Raw genomic sequence first — 19,755 nt, forward strand, 5'->3', positions numbered from 1 at the left:
TGGACAAGTTAGGTGGTAATGTAGTGTATAAAACATTGAACCTAGATTCAGGAAGACTCATCTTTCTGAATTCAAATCTGACCTCAGACACTTACTAGTTGGGTGATCCTGAGCAAGTTTCTTAACCCTGTTTGCCTCAGTTTCCTCATCTGTAAACAATGAGCTGGAGATAGAAATAGCAAATCCCTCCATTATCTTTACCAAGAAAACCTCCAAATAGGACTTGAAAATGACTCACCAGGGGCAGTTAGGTGGCGCAGTGGATAAAGCACCGGCCTTGGAGTCAGGAGTACCTGGGTTCAAATCCCGTCTCAGACACTTAATAATTACCTAGCTGTGTGGCCTTCGGCAAGCCACTTAACCCCATTTGCCTTGCAAAAAAGAAAAGAAAAGAAAAGAAAATGACTCACCAAAGCATTATTTGGCCATTCAAATATGACCTGAACATTTTACTTACATGGAAAACTCTTTTAGGCACTGTGAGAAATACAAAACTTAAATAAAACATTGGCCTTGCCCTTATAAAGGGGAATGAAAGCAAAATAATAATACAGACTTTTAATTGATTAAAGAGTTACACTTGCTAATAGAGGAAAAAAGCAAACAAGATTGATGTGTCTTTCAAAATCCCAAATCAGCCTTGTTTATTACCGGTTGTGAGAAGTCCTTGTCTAAAACAGGCAGTAAGACTACCATATGAAAGAATCAGAATGTTTGGGGCAACTAGGTGGGGTAGTGGATAGAGCATAGGCCCTGGAGTCAGGAGGACCTGAGTTCAAATTCGACCTCAGAACTTAATAACTGCCTAGCTGTGACTTTGGGCAAGTCACAACCCCATTGCCTTAAATAAAAATTTTAAAAATAATTAAAAACAAAAAAAAAGAATCAGAATGTTGAGAGAGCACTAACCCTGGAATCAGGAGAACCTGAGTTCAAATATGACCTCAGATACTTATAACTACTTGACTTTATGACCTTAGGTAGGTCACTTAATCCCATTGCCTTGCAAAAAAAGAGTTTACTCAAAGGTTTTGTGTGTGGGTGTGCATATGTGTCTGTGTGTGTTGAGGCAGAATACAACCTTTTTAATAAGTCAGACCATCCTAAATAGTGAAATATGAATTGGCCTCTGTGTCCAATTTTCAACATTCTTTATCCATATATTTACTCTTTTGGAAAATCTGTGGAAATGTATTCATTTTTTTTTGTTTCCATGGTATACATTGATCTAATTTAAATGTGATGAGAGAGAGAAATCATATCTTTAAGGAAGAAAAATAAAGTATAAGAGATAGCAAAATTACATAATAAGATAATGGGCTTTTTTTTCTAAATTGAAGGTAATAGTCTGGTCTTTGTTCAAACTCCACAATTCTTTCTCTGGATACAGATGGTATTCTCCATCGCAGATAGCCCAAAATTGTCCCTGATTGTTGCATTGATAGAATGAGCAAGTTCATCAAGGTTGATGATGACCCCCATGTTACTGGTAGGGTGTACAGTGTGTTGCTGCCACTCAGCATCAGTTAATGCAAATCCTTCCATGCTTCCCTGAATTCCCATCCCTCCTGGTTTCTAATAGAACAAGTGTTCCATCACATACATGTACCACAGTTTGCTAAGCCATTTCCCCAATTGAAGGACATTCACTTAATTTCCAATGCTTTGTCAACACAAACAGGGCTGCTATCAATATTTTTATACAAGTCAAGTTTTTACCCTTTTCCATCATCTCTTCAGGGTATAAACCAGTAGTGGCATTGCTGGGTCAAAGGGTATGCATATTTTTGTTGCCATTTGGGCATAATTCCAAATTGCTCTCCAGAAAGGTTGGATGAGTTCACAGCTCCACCAACAATGTATTAATGTCCCAGATTTCCCGCATCCCTTCCAACATTGATCATTGTCCTTTCTGGTCATATTGGCCAGTCTGAGAGGTGTGAGGTGGTATCTCAGAGATGCTTGAATTTGCATTTCTCTAATAAGTAATGATTTAGAGCAATTTTTCATATGACTATGGATTGTTTTATAAATGTATTCATTTTTTGAAAATATTTGTTCTGTGACTATGAAATTATCTTTAATGATGATTGATTCTAATTAGTTGTAAATATCCTACTTTCATCTTGTGATTTGTTTGAAAGACAATTCATCAATAAGGAACTTAATGTATAATATCTGAAGAAGAGTTTGTTAAGAATACTGGTTTTACTATTTGGCCCCATTAAGTCAATAATGTTCATTCATTACTTCTGACAGGCAAATGGTAAATGCCTTTGATGGCTTGTGACTGAGAAGATTGTGACAGGTCCATCTGAAAACATATCCTTCATGGATCAGTAATCAGGACATAATTGGGCACTAAATAAAATAGTCGTGTATGTCAAACTAACAGGTTCTTTGAAAAGAAAAAGACATTAACCTTTCTCTCCTGCCCAGGCCTCTTCCATCACAGCTTGTAGTTGGGATGAGGGGGAGAACATAGTTATTGCTGTCAGATTGCCAGTTTGCTATTGAACTTGTGTATCAGCTCTCCTCATCCCAACACCATCTGCTTGGTGCCTTCTGTCACTCCTTCAGCTACACCTTTGAAGCTACAGCAGCTCCAAAAACACTGACAGCTCCCTCTGTAACCGAATTTGAGATGAGAAAAAAATAGAGCTACGTCTGCTCACCCAATTAGCATTGAGAGTGAGTGAGAAACTGTTACCCTACAGCTAAATTTTACTCTTGTACAAGTTTTATTGTAATGAGTATCATAGATTTTTGAGCTAGAAGTCATCTATTTTCACCATCTCATTTTGCAGTTAAAAAAAAAATTCTGAGACCCAGAGAAGTTATGTTTATTGTCCAGTATCACACAGTCCTGAAAGAGACTAGGTTGGGATTGGAACCCAGGTTTTCTGACTCTAAACTCAGTGTTCTTTCTACAGGATGACATTACCTTGGAGATGACAAAAGTTCTCAAACATTAAAAAAAAGTGATATAGAAAGAATTTCACATGTGAAAATCTCTATTATTTGGATTAGATATACAAAAGCATACATGGAGTAAGTTCACATATATGAAATGGTTTATAGATTGCTTCTCTCCTAAAAAATCCGCCTCATTAGCCAAATATAGTGTCTATTTTCCATCATTAGAAAGGAAACATACCTCTAGTGTTTTAGCAAAGAAGAGTTGAGTAGCAGGTGTAGGAGGCAACATGTTTTCAGACAAAATCAATATATTTATATGTTTTGTTTAACTCTATTTGATACAGAAAAGGTGGTAATTGGGAAGTAATCATGTTGTAAGAAAAAAGAGAAAAAAAGAAGTAAACTTTTTTCAAAAATTCCCACCATTATAGGTCCATCTTTTTTTCTAATTGTACAATTTCAATTTTCTTAGAGAAATTTTTATTACATGGTTATCACAATTCTCAGAAAGTCCACTGAATAGGGCATTCACAGGGAATATGCTAAAACCAATCTCTTCAATGCCTCCTTTGACAACTCTGGCAACCTTTTTGACCTTAAAAGGTCCTTGTCATGCTTGCTGTCTAAATTAAAACTTTTGTAAGCTCAAATATGTGATAGTGATCATGACTATTTGAAGAGGTTAACTTTAACATAAATCTTTAAATGATAGCATTTTCAAACTTCAGTTCAATTGGGCAACCATTCTATGGTACATCTATTCCCAAGAGATATTAATCTATATAAAATACATAGGGTGCCATGTTTTATGTGGGGATTTTTCAAAAAGAAAAAAAAATCCTACAAAATAGGAAATAAATATAAGGAAAATCATGTCTACAAAGTACAAATATCTTGTTACAAAATAAGAAATAGGTATTTGCAATGCATCAAGGGGGAAGAGAACTGAACTTTTTAAAATAATTTTCAAAATAAACAGTTATTAAGATTATCTAAATATCATTTAAATTGCAAAATTGCTATATAGGATGCTATAACATGCTCATTCTTTGGGGTTTTTTTTTTTTGCTTTTCTAGGAGGGAAATTTTAAATTTAACCCCCTCCTGAAAAAAGTAGTACATTAGTCTCCTATTCATAATTTCATAGTTTATCATGGAATAACAGATGATGTTACAGGCAAGTCCAGAACAGAGATGTTAACATATCCAGAGCAGAGGTCTAACAGGATATGAAAAGATTCTCTGTTGGAGTCATTTCTATCAGTAACTATTAGGAGCCCAGGGGTCACAGGAAGCTATAGTAACACAGTTGGGGGGGGGTTGTGTGTGACAGAATTCATAATACCTATAAGTAACTCAGTTTTTATGGTCCCAAGACTTTAACTAGTCTACTTTTGAGACATGATAGCTATAACTTGATATATAGTTACAACTATAAATTTGATTTCTATCTAGATTTTCCCTGGCTGCGACTCTTGAGGAATTTTCAGTTCGGGTACATCTTCCTAGGGGTGCAAGGACTGGGAATATAAAATAGGAATGATTGTCATGAAGTATGGTTCAAGATATTAGTTTCATTACATCCACTTGTTCACAAAGACAAAAGGATTTTAAAATGAGTGAATGGTCAAAGAAAGGAATTACTACTTTAGTTAGACTTGCTTTGTGAAGTCTTTTTTTAAAAAATGGAAAAATGAAAAATACTTATTCAGAGTTAAACACCCATGAAACTAAGATAGGACAGTAGCTATGATACAGATTAATTTGTGGTGGTAGGGGATCAGATCAACTGCAGGTCCATAGAAGTGACTCCCACTTGGGGCGATTTTTCTGAGAATTCTGCCACACCATGTGTGATAATTGAAGGCACTTGCTGTAAAACTCTTTCTTTTCCTTCCATTTCTCCTTTTTTAACCTCTCTTCATTTTCTTCTCTCTCCCCTTTTTCACTCTTTCAAATCCATGCTGCATAAGAAACAGGGCATTTCAATGTTGTTGATAACTATAAATAGTCCTCCTCGTTCGACTTGGCTCACCTCACTCTGCATCAGTTCATACAATTCCCTGCCCTCCCCCACTTTTGCAGGTTGTCTGCAGTATCTCCTTTATAATTTTTTATGGTACATTAGTATCTTATTACATTTTGATTCCTTAATTTGTTCAACCATTCCCCAACTTATGAATGGATACGCCCTTTATTTCTATCCTACGATGCCTGGAGACAGATAATAAAAGACACTCCCTTCCTTCTGTGATATTATGGTAGACAATAAGACTTTTTTGGGGGATATGACCAATGCAGGAATTTGTAATAACCATATATATATTTGTTTAAAAATATTTTTCTTTTAGGGGCGGCTAGGTGGAGCAGTGGATAAAGCACCGGCCTCAGAGTCAGGAGTACCTGGGTTCAAATCTGGCCTCAAACATTTAATAATTACTTAGCTGTGTGGCCTTGGGCAAGCCACTTAACTCCATTTGCCTTGCAAAAAACCTAAAGTTTTTTTTTTCTTTTGTAGGGGCTGAGCATGGGAGACAGGAAGAAAAAAAATTGGTTTTTGCTAAATAAATTTTAATTTAAAAAAGAAACACTTTTTTTTTTTCCCCAGAAAGCTTGGTTTCAAAATGGAAGAGCTGGCCTCTACCAATCCCTCAAATTCCATTCTCAGCTGAGGTTTTCTCTTGGCCTCACTTGTTTACTCAATGTCTTAACTGGGTGTCAAAGGCCCTCAGGGACTCTGCCAAGAGACAAGTTGTGGACAGTGTATAAGGTCTGACTCACTTGGCTGAGTTGAGTGCTAATTGTCCCATTCTTGTATGAGTGGAAGGCATAGGGCTTTGAAGATCAAGCCAGAGCTGCTTGGAGAACAGGAACAGCTGATGAGGTGATGCAAGCCTTTATAGTCACCTCCAAGCACACAGGAAATTATTAATCAAGAAATAACAACCACAGAATGCTTTGTATTTATAAATAATGATACCTTGCATTCATCACTTGCCTATCATAAGCATTTTATGGACATAATTTCTAATCTGTGCACAAGCCCTAGGTGTGGTTAACAAGTAGTCATGCTTTAAGATCTCTCTCCTCCATAAAGGACCAAGACTGCCCTCATTAATTTCTCTAGCTTCTATAGGATTTCAACAAACATCTAGGAGCAACTTCCATTTAAGAAACCCTGGAATAGACTTTGGGGAGTCATAAAGATGAAATAAGAACTGATCTCTACCCTCATAGATCTTAGATTTAGAACTGGAAGGAAACTAAGAGACTTTTGACTTCAACCCTCTCCTTTTACAGATAAGGGAACTGAGGCACAAAGAGGTGAAGTCAGTTCCAAGGTCATCTGGGGAGTAAGCATCAGAAGCAAGATTTGAACTAGACTTTTCTCATTTCATAGCCAGTGTTCTTTTCATCTCACCATGCTGAGCATATAGTCCAGTAGAAGTCTTATCTAAGTCATTGATATAATAGAAAATAACTTATGCAAAATAGAATAATCCATACAAATATACAAATAAATCAATATATTTATGAGGCACTTCCTAAGAATCATAAAGGGGTATAAACAAGGCTCTCTTTCTCTCTTTGAATTTCAAGGAGATAAAGAGGAACTGAAATCAGGGTAAGTTTCAAAGCATGCCACATCTATTTTGATAGAACCACTTGACCTCCACTGACATTAAAAACTGAATTTTATTTACCTAGGTCGTAAGGAGCCTTCAAAGGGTTTAGAGCAGAGTATTCACTTCTTTACAAATTCAGATGGGAGAAGGGTACACTAGTCATAGGGAAAAGGGATGAAGAGCATATTATGAGAAATCCCATATACACATATAGCTCACACATATATAGTATGTATCCATATATAAATATGAAACATTGAGTAGTCATATTTGACTGGAAGAGAGAATATGAGTCAAAGAACATTGTGAACTATGGAGGTCCTTGATTGCTAAGCTAGGCAGGGAAGTGTCTATTTGGATGACTGTAAAGAGTCATGATGGGAAGAAGGGTATGACATGGTCAGAGTTCTGCATTCTGCAGGGGGGAGGGAGGAATGGAGTGGGAACTAAAATTGAAATTTCAGTGACGGTCAGATTTCTCCTTTCAAAGATAAATATATCTGTAATTTCATTAATAAAAATAACTCCAGTGAGGAAACCCCCTCTGCCAATATAGATGCACACTTGCTTTCTATTTCCTTGGTCCTGGGATGGTAAATAATTTGCTCAACATTTTAAAACCATTGTGTTAGGGATAGAAATTGAATCTAGGCCTTCCTTCTCTCTCACACACTAGTGTTTCTAAACATTGTTTTATGGACAGTTAATCTAACAACAATGTGAGGGGAATTTTTGGAGGTCAGGAGCTCAGATAAAAAATTACTACAATAACCAAAAAGATAGATGATAATAAAAGACTACCAATACTAGGGCTGTATCAATAGCATTGGGAAAAAGAAAATTAAATGAGACATTTAACATTGACAAAATTGCTTAAAATCAGGACAATGCAAAGGAACTTTTAATTATATGTTGCTTTTGTATGATATTTATATTACACACCATTTGTAAAACACAAGTTTGCATTTAATTGTATACTGCCATCCATGTGTATGTCCTGTCTCTTCAGTTACTAGACCATAAACTCTATCCCCTGATTCTATGATCCTTGAGGGTGAGAACCACATCTTTTACTTCTGTATATATCACAAATCCTAGCATGTTGGATCCCGGCTTGATGTTTGATATATATTTATTTCTTAATTAAATATAAATATAAGGAAATGTCAAAACTGGGAACTGAATTTTTCAAGACACTTCCTTTGTGTCTTCTTATTTCTTAATTACTTTGTCTTCTCTTCAAGGCTCAGCTTAAGTACCACCTCCTCCCTTAAAAGTCCTTGAGCTGATTGCCCTCACCCTTCTCATACATTCCTGGATCACTTTGCCTGATTATCCATTTACCTTCTTTGTACCATACCTTGTATTAATCTTATGTCATTGTATGTATTATTTCTCTATTAGAATAAGAGCTCCCCAGACGACTTATTGTTTCATTTTTATCATGTATTTTGAAATTCTCATATAGTTCTTATACATAATAGGTTCTTAATAAATATTCATTGGACTAAACTTAAATGAGTGAAGTGATTGTCTAGAAATGGATGCATATATAGAAATTGAAATTTAAATTTGGCTTATTAGTCAAGGCAGCACTATTGCTTGTCTCTACCACTGTTCACCACAGTTTTTGTTAAACAACAGAAGAGACAGTTAGATGTAGGTACAATTTAAAAAGGGAAAATTTTCCTAAAAACTAAATTTACTTTCTTATCTGACCTGTAATAGGTACTTTCAATTTTACCTCAACTTTCTTTCCTTATTCTATATTTACAGGACCAAGCCAGAGACACCCCCCTCAGATCCTGGAAGCTCATTGTAAAAGGGCTAAGGTTTCTATTTTGATAGAACCACTTGACCTCCAATGACATTAAAGACTGGATTTTATTTACCTAGGTCATAAGGAGATTTCAAAGAGTATTCACATAAAATCTGTACTTTCTGGCAGTGGTATAGATTGTAGATTGGGAAGGAATGGGGTAGTTATTCTCAGAAACAAGTTCCTATACTAAGGTAGTACAGGAAGAGAAGGAGGTGACAGTGGAAGGAGCTATTGTAGAGGTAAGATGAGTAGATTTGAGAAACCAGTAGGAATAGGCAGCTAAGAGGAATGAATAGAGAATTAACCTTGGATTCAAAAAGATGTATATTTAAGTCCTGCCTCCTATATATAAAAAATGTGTACCTTGGTAAGCTATTTAACCTTCTAATGTCCAGGCAACTTTATGAGATTATAAGTTATAAAGAAGATGATATACATCTGAGAAAGTTCTTGAGATAAAATCATAGATAAGGAAGGACGAAAAGAAGGAAGAGAGAAGGAAGAAAAAACTCAACAAAATTCAAGTGAAAATGTAGAGTCAAAATTGATGGTAAGATTTTAAACATTTGGACAAATAGAGTTGCTACTAATTTTTTAAAATTTATATAAATATATGCATGCTTATGTCTATATAAGCATACATATTTTCATAAGTAAACATGTATATATATACATATATTTCCATTAAAAATGTATACACATACAAAGAAGTATATACATTATACAAATATCTTTCTGTATATCTAAGTTTATATCTGTGTCTGAGTCCATATCTATGTCTGTGTCTATATCTTTGCCTACGTCCATGTTCATGGTCAAATAAGGAGGAGGAGCAACCCTAGGCGAATAAGATAGTAATTCAGATTGTGGGACCTGTTGAGTTGGAGATGCTGGAATGACTGCCAAATGGAGAGTTCTTATAAAAGATACTTTTCTACCCTCCTAAATTTTTATTTTCTTCTCTACCTGGAATCCCCTCACCCTTTCCCCTTACAACCTATTCTCTTCACTATAAGGAATACCCTAGAGTCCTTCCCCTACAACCTGATCTTATAAAGACCAAGGCCTGCAAAACTAAGGTTACTTTAAGAAGTCTTTCCTGGTTTCTCAGTAGGAAGTACTTTTTTTCATTTTCCAATCTCTTCACCACTTTGTGCTTCTGATATGTGCTTGTCACATTGTTCATTATTTTTATTATATTTTTTTTTGGTGCAGAGGTCTTTCTCCTCTTTAGCCTGTCGGTTCCTTGTAGCTGGAAACTATGTCTTATTTTTGTATGCCCCCCCAAAACCTTGCACACTTGGGAAAATTTCTGATCAATTAAATTGAAAAGTGGAGCGTGATATTCCTGTTGGAAAAATTTTAGGCTAAGAATTCTCCCTGAATCAATGTAGGATTCACCTTGTGCAGTTTGGAAGTAACTAGTGTTAAGTGACTACATTTTCCTTCATTTGTTATGTTGTAAAAAGATGGTGGGTTTGCTTCTTTTATTATATATAGAAATATATACATATACATTTATCTCTCAATATATTTAAGTCTATATCTATGTCTCATCCATGTTTATGTAGTTAGAGGTATATAAAGAACAGGAATGAGAAGAAAAATGGGATAAGCCGAGAAGAAACCTCCCTCAGTTTCCTCAGCAGAACCCCAGTTCTCATCTCTGAGTGAAGAAAGAGCATCTCTCCTTCCAGGATGGGGTTTAGGAATAGAATCACACTATACTGTGCATTCTGCACTACACTTGTGTAGCTATGTAAAATCAGGTTAAAATGACTATGCAGGGCAACCTACAAGGGGAAAATAGTCTTTATTAGGCTATCTGAGACATATGAAATAATAATAGTTTTATCTTTTTGCCTCCATTAGGATAAAAAGTTTAGATCCATCCCTGATTTTTCTTTAAAAAAGTGTACTTTAAATAGAATTGTAGGATGTTAGGGTCAGAAAGTTTCTTAGAGATCAACCAGGTCAAATGTACCATTTTGCAGATAATGAAATTGAGACTCAAAGATTTTTCCCCCCTAAGGTCAGAAGGGTAGTAAATGGCAAAGCTGGGACTTGAATCCAGGTTCTGAGCATTTTTGACTATTCTCCATTTCTCCAGATGTTATTGCTATGTGAACCTCTAGGTCTATCACTTAGTCTGGACCTTAGTTTCTTCATCTATAAAATGAGAGTATTTGATTTGATGTCTAAGTTTCTTTCCCTTTCTTAAACTTTGCTCCTGTGATCCTAGGGCAGAAGACATTCTTCATTGTCTTTGGGCAGTGAAAAGAGCTCTGTACTTGAATAAGAAAATATGCATTTATTAAGTGTCTACTATGTGCCAGTCTTAAAGTTGGAAGATCTGGTTTTGAAACCTAACTCCACTTATTTCCTATGATCCTATGGGCTAGTCAGTATATCTCTCCAAATCTTTTTATCCTTTGTGAAATGGAAGAGAATGAAAAAAGCAGTTCTTATGTATGGACATAAAATCTGTGTGATCATTAAGGTTAGATGAATGTGAGGTCTGATTATTACATAGAAAAGCTTGGATCTTTATATAGGACACCTTCTCCCTCTCCCCATCATTATGCTTCAGGAGCCCTGGAGCACCTAGTCTGAGTCATGGTATCCAGAGAATGAAGGTGAGGTTCGCTTCTCAATCCTTTACATGTCTAGAAAATTGAGCTTTGATGTGTTTATGAACCAGAGACTCATACCTCAATCCAATGGCATCCTGTTAAATATTTAACAACCATATCTCCAAAATGCAGGACATATTTTTAAGTTCAATTTGTTTCATTAATATTTTCCTAAGCAAGTCAATCAGCAAAATGTGTGTGTGTGTGTGTGTGTGTGTGTGTTAGGGTCAGAAAGGTTCTTAGAGATCAGCCAGTTCAAGTGAGAATCATACATATAAATATATATATATACATATATATATACATAAATGTGTTTTGTATGTGCATATGTATATATAGACATGTTTTATATATAGATGTATAGCTATATAATCGAATCCTGATTTGTAGCCTTTTCCATCTTGAGAAATAAAAATTTAAACCAGCCTCACTCACAATACTTCTTCAAACTCCTCTGCCATTAGACTGGTCTTGAGATAAGAATTAATGGATTAGGAATGACAGGGCCACCCTCATCAAAACAAAGGTTGCCTTTACTGCCCACCCAGATCTGTCTGAGGTGCTCTGCAGCAAGCATCTTCCTGGCCCTGGGCAGCATTCCTCACATCAGAGTTTCCCTTCCTTTTATAGTCTTAAGTTTTAGAAAGGGAAAGAAACTTAGACATCAAGTCCAATACTCTCATTGTATAGATGAAGAAACTAAGGCCCAGACAGACTAAATGATAGACCTAGAGGTTCACAGCCAATTCCCTCAGAGTTTGGATCTCAGATAAGGACCTTGGAGAATGTCTACATAGTTCCCCTCCTCTCCATGGCATCTTACATTAAATCTATCAAAAGTTACTGGGCATGGGTATAGGTTGGGGAGATCTGTTTGATCAGGGGTATTTGTCAGAGTTCCTAAAATCCCACCTGTTTTCTACCATGAATAAAACTGACCCTGATGGATTATTTCCCACAACCTTGACCCTTTTTGCAGGAAGAGCAAAGAGTGGATAAAGGACTCGGTACATGAGAAGAAAAGAAATAAAAGCTGCTAAATAAAGAAGCAGCTGCTGCCCTCTCTTCTCTCATCCCACCCCTGGCACCACTGCCCCAACCCATATTTTGCATCTATCCCAAATAGTACTTTAGACCTGAAAGAGACTATTATGGTATCTGCCTTTTTTGTTTCTTTTCTTGTGTATGTATGTATGTCAAGGACTGCTTTGACATTCTGGTAAAATCTTTGAATAGTATAAAGTAAAATATATAGAAAGGAAACCAAAGGTTAATGAAAACAAAGGTGAAAATTTTTCCCCACTCAAGTTCACAGACCCCTCCCACCCAATCTATCCACAGATCTCTTGTAACATCCATGGAGCCAAGGTTAAGAGTCCCTGCTTTAATCAAATCCTTTCATTTTGTACATGAGCATCAGAGAATTCCAAGAACTTGATCTGAAATCAGGTCTTTGCCATTTAGTCCACACTTCCCTCCATTCCCCACAACCTTACCCAGGAAAAATAGTCTCCTTCAAACTCCCAGTGGCCAAGGGTTCCAGACAGGCTGAGGAGTCAGCTTCTTCGATTCACAGAATGCCACTTGAAGAACTGTTAGCCTCTCTGTGCTTCAGCTGTCCTTTCTTAAAAGGGGATGGGGAAGGATGACCTCTCAGGTCCATTGTAGTTTGAAATTTATGAAATTTTGATCCTTTGACACTAATTTAGAGATATCTGGGACTTGAGAAGTCATCTAGTCTACTTTTCATTTTCTAGATGAAGAAATAAGACCTATTAAAATTAAGTAACTTGTCTAAAGTCACATAGTATTAAGTGAAGGTTTTGGATTCAAACCTGCAATTCTCAGATTCCCAGTCAATAAGAGGCAGGTGGGAAGTATTTGTTTGTTTGTGTCACACACACACACACACACACACACACACACACACACACACACACAGCATAAATGATTCCCTTAGTACCAATTCTGGCTTTTCTCCTCTCTGACAGGTAGGCCCTAACTGGATTACCCAGAATGACAAGAATGAATAGTACATGCCCCTCTGGTTGGTGGAGGGGGATGCATTTTATCTCTGAGTATCTTTTAAGACCTAGGGAGGTCAAAGGTGGGCCCATATAGTTGTAAAAGGAACTGACATAGAGACTTGGTGAGTTTGCACTCATAATTTTACATGCTACATTTAGATTACACTTAATTTAGTAGTTTCTCTGGAGTGAGCTTTGTCTGAGCTGTGTTAGTCTTTTATGGCCATGAAGCTAATTAAGTAAATGTAATTCAGGGGCACTTTGAAGCCAGCTACTCTTTAGCCAGGAATTGACGGTGGATGTCTCCAACTTGAATATGACAGGAGAGCCACCTCCTTAGGAAGGCACAGGCTTTTTCTGAGAAAGTCGGAAATGAACACATCATGGTTTAACTTCCAGCTGGAGCCCCATCTCTTGCTCAACCCTTTGCAGGAGGCTCCTAGCTCATTCTGGCTTTCCTCCCTTCCCATCAATAATGATTAGAGTTGTTGTCTGACTGAGCTACAATAAACCCACCTGATTACTGACCTGCAGTTGCCCTTGTACTAGGACTGGATTCTGATTATAGCTGAGGAAGGTTGTCTGTGCCAGGAAGGGAGAGGGATTTCATATACCATTAACTAACTAAAACTCTGGGAGAAAATGCAACATTTCTCTGTGGATAAAAATATTATTTTATACATCTTACTGTGTCTCTGTCTACATGGAAGACAAACACTGTCTTGGGCTCAAATCTAGGGTCATTCAGAGGGAGAAAACATGGCCTGAATTCAAATTTCGCCTCTCTTACTTTCTATCATTGAGACCTTAAGCAAATCATTTGTCCTCCTCGGACCTCAGTTTCCCCATCCACAAAATGAGAAGGTTGAATTAGAATGCTTCTTAAGTCTCTTCTAGTCCTAGATCTATAACCTAGGGAATGGGTTTTATCAGCTTCTGTCTCATTTAAGGAGAGAGTGAGATCAATTTGAGACACAGGTGAATTCTGCTTACTTTTTTGTTTCTTTCAAATTCAATCCCCCAAAAAATATACAAGTGCTTTGCATAATGCATCTGTGATATATAAAGTCTGGCAACTCCTTTTACCAGAACTGAGTAATGCTTGGGTTGTGCAGAGGTTGTCATTAACCCAGGGTCTCATAGCTAGTAAAAATCAAAGGTGGGATTTGAACTCTTCTGATGAATAAACACACATTTATATCCATGAGACCAAACTACCTCTATTTTACAATTAGTAGTAGATACTATTTTTTCTAATTGATATTTTATTTAATTTTTCAAATTACATATCATGAAAGTTTTTCAACATTCATCCACATGGATATTTATAAATTACATAATTTCCTTCCACCCTCCCTTCTCACCCTCCTCCCCTCAGTGGCAAACAGTCTAATGGACATTTGTGTTTAAAATGTTTACATATTAGTCATTTTCTGTATGAGGAACCAGGACTAAGGGAAAAGAAAGATAATCACAGGATAGGAAGGAAAAACATAAGAGAAAAATTTAAAAGTGAACAGTGTTCTTGCAGATTCTGTAGTTTTATTTTTTGTTTCATTTTGGTTTTATTTTTTTTTCCTTTGGATGTGGATAGTATTGTCCATAACAGGTCTTCTAGAATTGTCCAAGATCTCTGAATGGCTGAGAAGAGTTGCATACATCAGAGTTGATCAACTCACAATGTTGTTAATGTTTACAGTGTTCTCTTGGTTCTGCTTCCTTTACGCAGAAATCAGTTCCTTTAATTCTTTCCATGCTTCTCTACAGTTCGTACATTTATGGTTTCTTATTTATACACTATAACTTGTTCAGTCATTCCCCAATTGATAGATCCCCCTCAATTTCCAATTCTTTGCCACTACAAAAATAACTTATGAATATTTTAGAACATGTGGGACTTTCCCCATTTTTTAAAATTTCTTCTGAATATAGGCCTAGTATTAGTATTGCTGGGTCAAAGGGTATGGTCCATTTTATTGCTCTTTGGGCATAGATCCATATTGCTCTCCAGCAACTCTACCAACAGTGTATTAATGTTCCAATTATCTCACAACTTCTCCAACATTGATTGTTTTCCCTTTTTGTCATCTTAGCCAGTCTGATAGTGTTAGGTGCTATCTTATAGTTGTTATAATTTGCATTTCCCTAATTAGTAATAATTTGGAGCATTTCTTTATGATTATATGTAATTTTAACTTCTTCATTTAAAAACTGCCTGATCTGGGAGGTGGTGAAGGTGAAGGCTTTAGAGGATTCTTCCTGATCTGGGTTGATTCTCTCCTGCTCCCAACCTCGGTGCTGCCTCTCCCTCTCCCCTGAGCCCCACTGCCACCGCTTCCCCAACTCCCACCCGAAATCTGTCCATTATGGAGAAGACTGAGATGATCCACAAGGCTAAGCTGGCCGAGCAGGCTGAGCACTATTACAATATGGCCACCTGCATGAAGGTGGTGACCTAGCAGGGGGCCAAGCTCTCCAATGAGGAGAGCAACTTGCTCTCGGTGGCCTACAAGGATATAGTCGGGGAGGGGGTGGGGGGGGCAAAGATCACCCTGGAGAGTCATTTCGAGCACTGAGCAGAAAACTGATACTACTGACAAAAAGTTGCAGCTTGTCAAGGACTACTGAGAGAAAGTGTAGTGCAATCTCATATCCATCTGCACCACTGTCCTGGAATTGTTGGATAAGTTTTTAATAGCCAATGCTACTAATCCAGAGAGCAAGGTCTTCTATCTGAAAATGAAGGGAGACTGCTTCCAGTACCTTGCTGAAGTAGCCTGTGGAGATGACCGAAAACAAACAACAGATAATTCCCAACAAGCAGAGATGCAACCTAAACATCCATTTTGCCTGGGACTAACTCTTAACTTTTCTCTATTTTACTATGAGATTCTTAATAACTCAGAGCTTGTCTGCACATTTGCTAAAAAAAGCTTTTGATGAGGCTATTGTAGGACTTGATACATTGCACGAAGATTCCAGTTGCTTAGAGACAACCTACATTATGGACATCAGACAGTGCAGGAGAAGAATGTGATGCTGCAGAAAATTAAAATTAAAATTCATCTTCTTTTCTCCCAAGAAACCTTTTTTTAACATCTCCATTCCTTATAGCTCCACTTGGATTTCCTATAGCAAAGAGAACCAACCCATCCATGTGTATGGAAATCAATCCTTTATAGACTTTTTACACTGCAGCTTTGGGAAAACTCCATTCCTTGATTTGTATTTGTCCTGGCTTTCCTGGTGTGCAGTTACTGCTGTAGAAAAAATATTAATAGCTTCATTGCATATAAACATAAGTAACTTCCAAACACTTATGTGGAGGACTAAAGTGTATCTGGTATTCAAAAATCTGAACTAGTTCTGTAAGTGATAACTGTGTTTCGTATTACAGTGAAGATTTGAAAATGTAGTTAAATACAACTAAAGTGCTTTGCATAGCTTCCTCCACCTACCCCCATAGTCTCATCTCATTTTTCAGGGTTTTTCTTTCAGCAAACAACTTTTACATACTCTTATATATTCCTTTTAAGGAGGAATCTGGAAGTATGGGGTCAAATGGAAACAAATTTGGCATTATAGAGTTAGGGATCACAAGCTGAAATATGCCTCCTGTAAAATATGGCCTGTGACAAGCATGAAGTTTTCTCACTCTTCAGTTGCTGCTGTTTTATTGGACAATTTCCTCTCAATAAAAGTTCGTTCACACTCCTGCCTTTTTAGTTCAGGTGTCCACTTCTCTATGTAATAGAAGTAGCATGTAACTACCAGAATACAAATATTGCTTTTTAGCAAATTAAAGTGCATGTCATTTTTTTTATACACTAGAATGGGGGAAATCATTGGAAATACATGAGTCCAGGACCAATTTTTTTAGTACTTTTCCATGCAGGTTTGTGCACATGTGAGAGGGTGTCATGTTTGTCCAGTGATCATTACTTAGAAAGTTTGGACCACTATTGTGTGTTGCTAATCATTGATTGTAGTCCCAAAAAAGCATTTTGAAAAATGTTATGCCCTATGTAAAAGCAAAGTAACATAAAATAAAATTACATTTTATAAACAAAAAAAAAAAAACAAAAAAACGACTGCCTGATCATATCCTTTGACCATTTTTCAATTGGGGAATGACTTAGATCTTTATTGATTTGATTCCATTCTCTAAATATTTTAGAACTGAGACCTTTTTCAGAACCCCTGGCTATGAAAATTGTTTCCCAGCTTTCTGGTTTCCTTCTAATCTTGGCAGTGTTGGTTTTACTAGTGCAAAACCTTTTAAATTTAATATAGTTAAAATCATCCATTTTGCAGTTTATAATGAACTCTATTTCTTGTTTGATCCATAGATTTGACAGATAGAATATTTCTTGATCTATTAATTGATCTATGGTCTCACCTTTTATGAAAATCCTTATGTTAGTTATAGGATGTGAGATGTGGGTCTATGCCTAGGTTTTGCCATACGATTTTCCAGTTTTCCCACAATTTTTGTTGAATATGGTTCTTATTTTGAAGCTAATGTCTTTGAGTTTGTCAGTCAATAGATTACTTTAGTCATCTCCCACTGATCTTTTATACCTATCCTAATCCACTAGCCCATTACTCTGTTTTTTAACCAGTACCAGGCAGCTTTGATGACTGAGACATTATAGTAAAATTTTAGATCTGGCAGAACTAGATCACCTTTACGTTGTTTTTTTCATCAGTTTCCTTGATATTCTTGAATGTTTGTTACTCCAAATCAATTTTGTCACTATATTTTCTAACTCAGTAAAATAGTTATTTGGTAGTTTGATTGATATGGCACTAAATGAATAATTTTGTCATTTTTACTACATTAACTCAACCTAAACATGAGCAATTGACATATTTCCAATTGTTGAGATCTGACTTTATTTGTGTGAAAGGTGTTTTGTAATTGTGTTTATACAGTAGTAGATACTTAATAAAACATTTCATATCCATATTTTTCCACAGGCTTCTTTCCTATGCCAAGAGCATACTGACTCTTAGAATGCCTAAATTCCTTCACATTTTTAGTCAATGAGGCCTTTCCCTAGCTTCTGCTGCTTCTTCCCTGCATAAAAATTAATTTTTGTGTATTTATTTTGTATATATTTATAAATGTAAGTATTGTTCACCTCTGCCCTCCACCTCCAAGAAAAACTATTTGAGATCAGGGACTCTTTCATTTTGGTTATTGTATCCCCAGCATCTGTCACAATGTCCAGCAGGGAATGAATTTAATCAATATTTGTTATATGCTAATAAACTTAAGCATTTATTGCTTTATTGAATGAATGAATGAATGAATGAACATGCTCATGTTTCTGCCTTTATTTATGGAGTTAGAAACAAGATCCCTTCAAGGAAATTTGTAAAGGTCAGAACAAAAGGCAATTATCATGTTGGAAGAAAATCTCTTTGCCTTCTTGATTTTTTTCCCCTTCCTTCACTTTGGTCTGCTGAAAAAAGACAGATTTTTTTTTAACCACCATTTCTAATGTGTTTCCCTATTGAGAACTACAGTAATTAGCTTCCTGAAATTTGGTTTCCTGACTTCCTCATCTGTACAATAGTGGTAGGCTGATGCCTTTGTTATCCCAATGCCCTAGGGAACATAATGACATCAAGAGTATATTAGGTGAAATGGCCAAATGAATTTCCCTAGGGACATCTTTGAAGTCCCTTCCAACTCTAAATCTATGATCAGATAATTCCTAAATCAGATGAATGTAAATATAAGATCAGATGATTTCTGGAGCATCCCTTGATGCAGCCACAGGGGCAGTGGACATAGGTACTGGAACACATCCATGATTTGTCATCTTGCTAAACCCTTTGATCTAATAATGTTGAACTCATAGTCAATTGGTGTATAAAGATCTCTTTTCTTCCTTTAATGCCAATAAAAAAACACTATGTCCAGATCCAAAAATTTGTGTTACTTTCCTTAGATCTTGTAAATAGTTCTCTGGACTTAAAGAATAGACTGTGATATGAGCTCTTTGATATATACATATATACATATATGTATATATATGTGTGTTTGTGTGTGTGCACATGTATGCACACACACACACACACACACACACACACACACACACAAGGAACCACAAGGAATCAGCAAAGTCAGTGAGGGAAGAGGGAAGGCGGGAGGGTAGCTAGATAGATGTCTGGGCAAGGTTGTTGCAGCACAGGGGCAGTTTGGTCCAGTTTCCTTGCTAATGGATTTCCCCACCTAACTCAGCAGCCTCTCTGTAGAGGGAACTGCCCCTGTTTTCCTGATGTAATGAGAAGGTTGGCTGCACTGTCAATTGATTTCTAGTACTGCTGGAAAAAGGCAACTTTTCCCCCTTCCCATCCTCCCAATACCTGTTGGAACCCTGCCCAGTCTGGGCCAATTGGCAGAGTAACCAATCAGGATGTAGAAGACCAGAGAGGTCAATACAAAGGCAGCACTAATGTTTACTGATGGGAGAACCAGGCAGAAGATCTTTCTTGAGCAGGACTTATCTCAATCTGGAAGAAGGAAATGACAAACTACTCCAGTATCTTTGCCAAGAAAAACCCCAAAAGGGGATCACAGAGTCAGACTCAACTGAAACAACTGAACAACAACAAAAATCTCAACCGGGAGATGATGATATTTGATCTAATCCAGTGAAGTTTTCCTGTGCCAGAGCTGAATTTTGATCACATTTCTTGATATTTCCATCCACTCA

The 19,755-nt window shown here is 36.7% G+C and overlaps 1 pseudogene; it reads left to right on the top strand.

Moving 5' to 3' along the window:
• Positions 1-15,393: 15,393 nt before the first annotated feature.
• Positions 15,394-16,208, top strand: LOC141516511 (14-3-3 protein theta pseudogene; annotated as a pseudogene).
• The last annotated feature ends 3,547 nt before the right edge of the window (positions 16,209-19,755 follow it).

Source organism: Macrotis lagotis, chromosome 3 (assembly GCF_037893015.1).
Source record: "Macrotis lagotis isolate mMagLag1 chromosome 3, bilby.v1.9.chrom.fasta, whole genome shotgun sequence".
NCBI classification, from domain to species: Eukaryota; Metazoa; Chordata; class Mammalia; order Peramelemorphia; family Peramelidae; genus Macrotis; species Macrotis lagotis.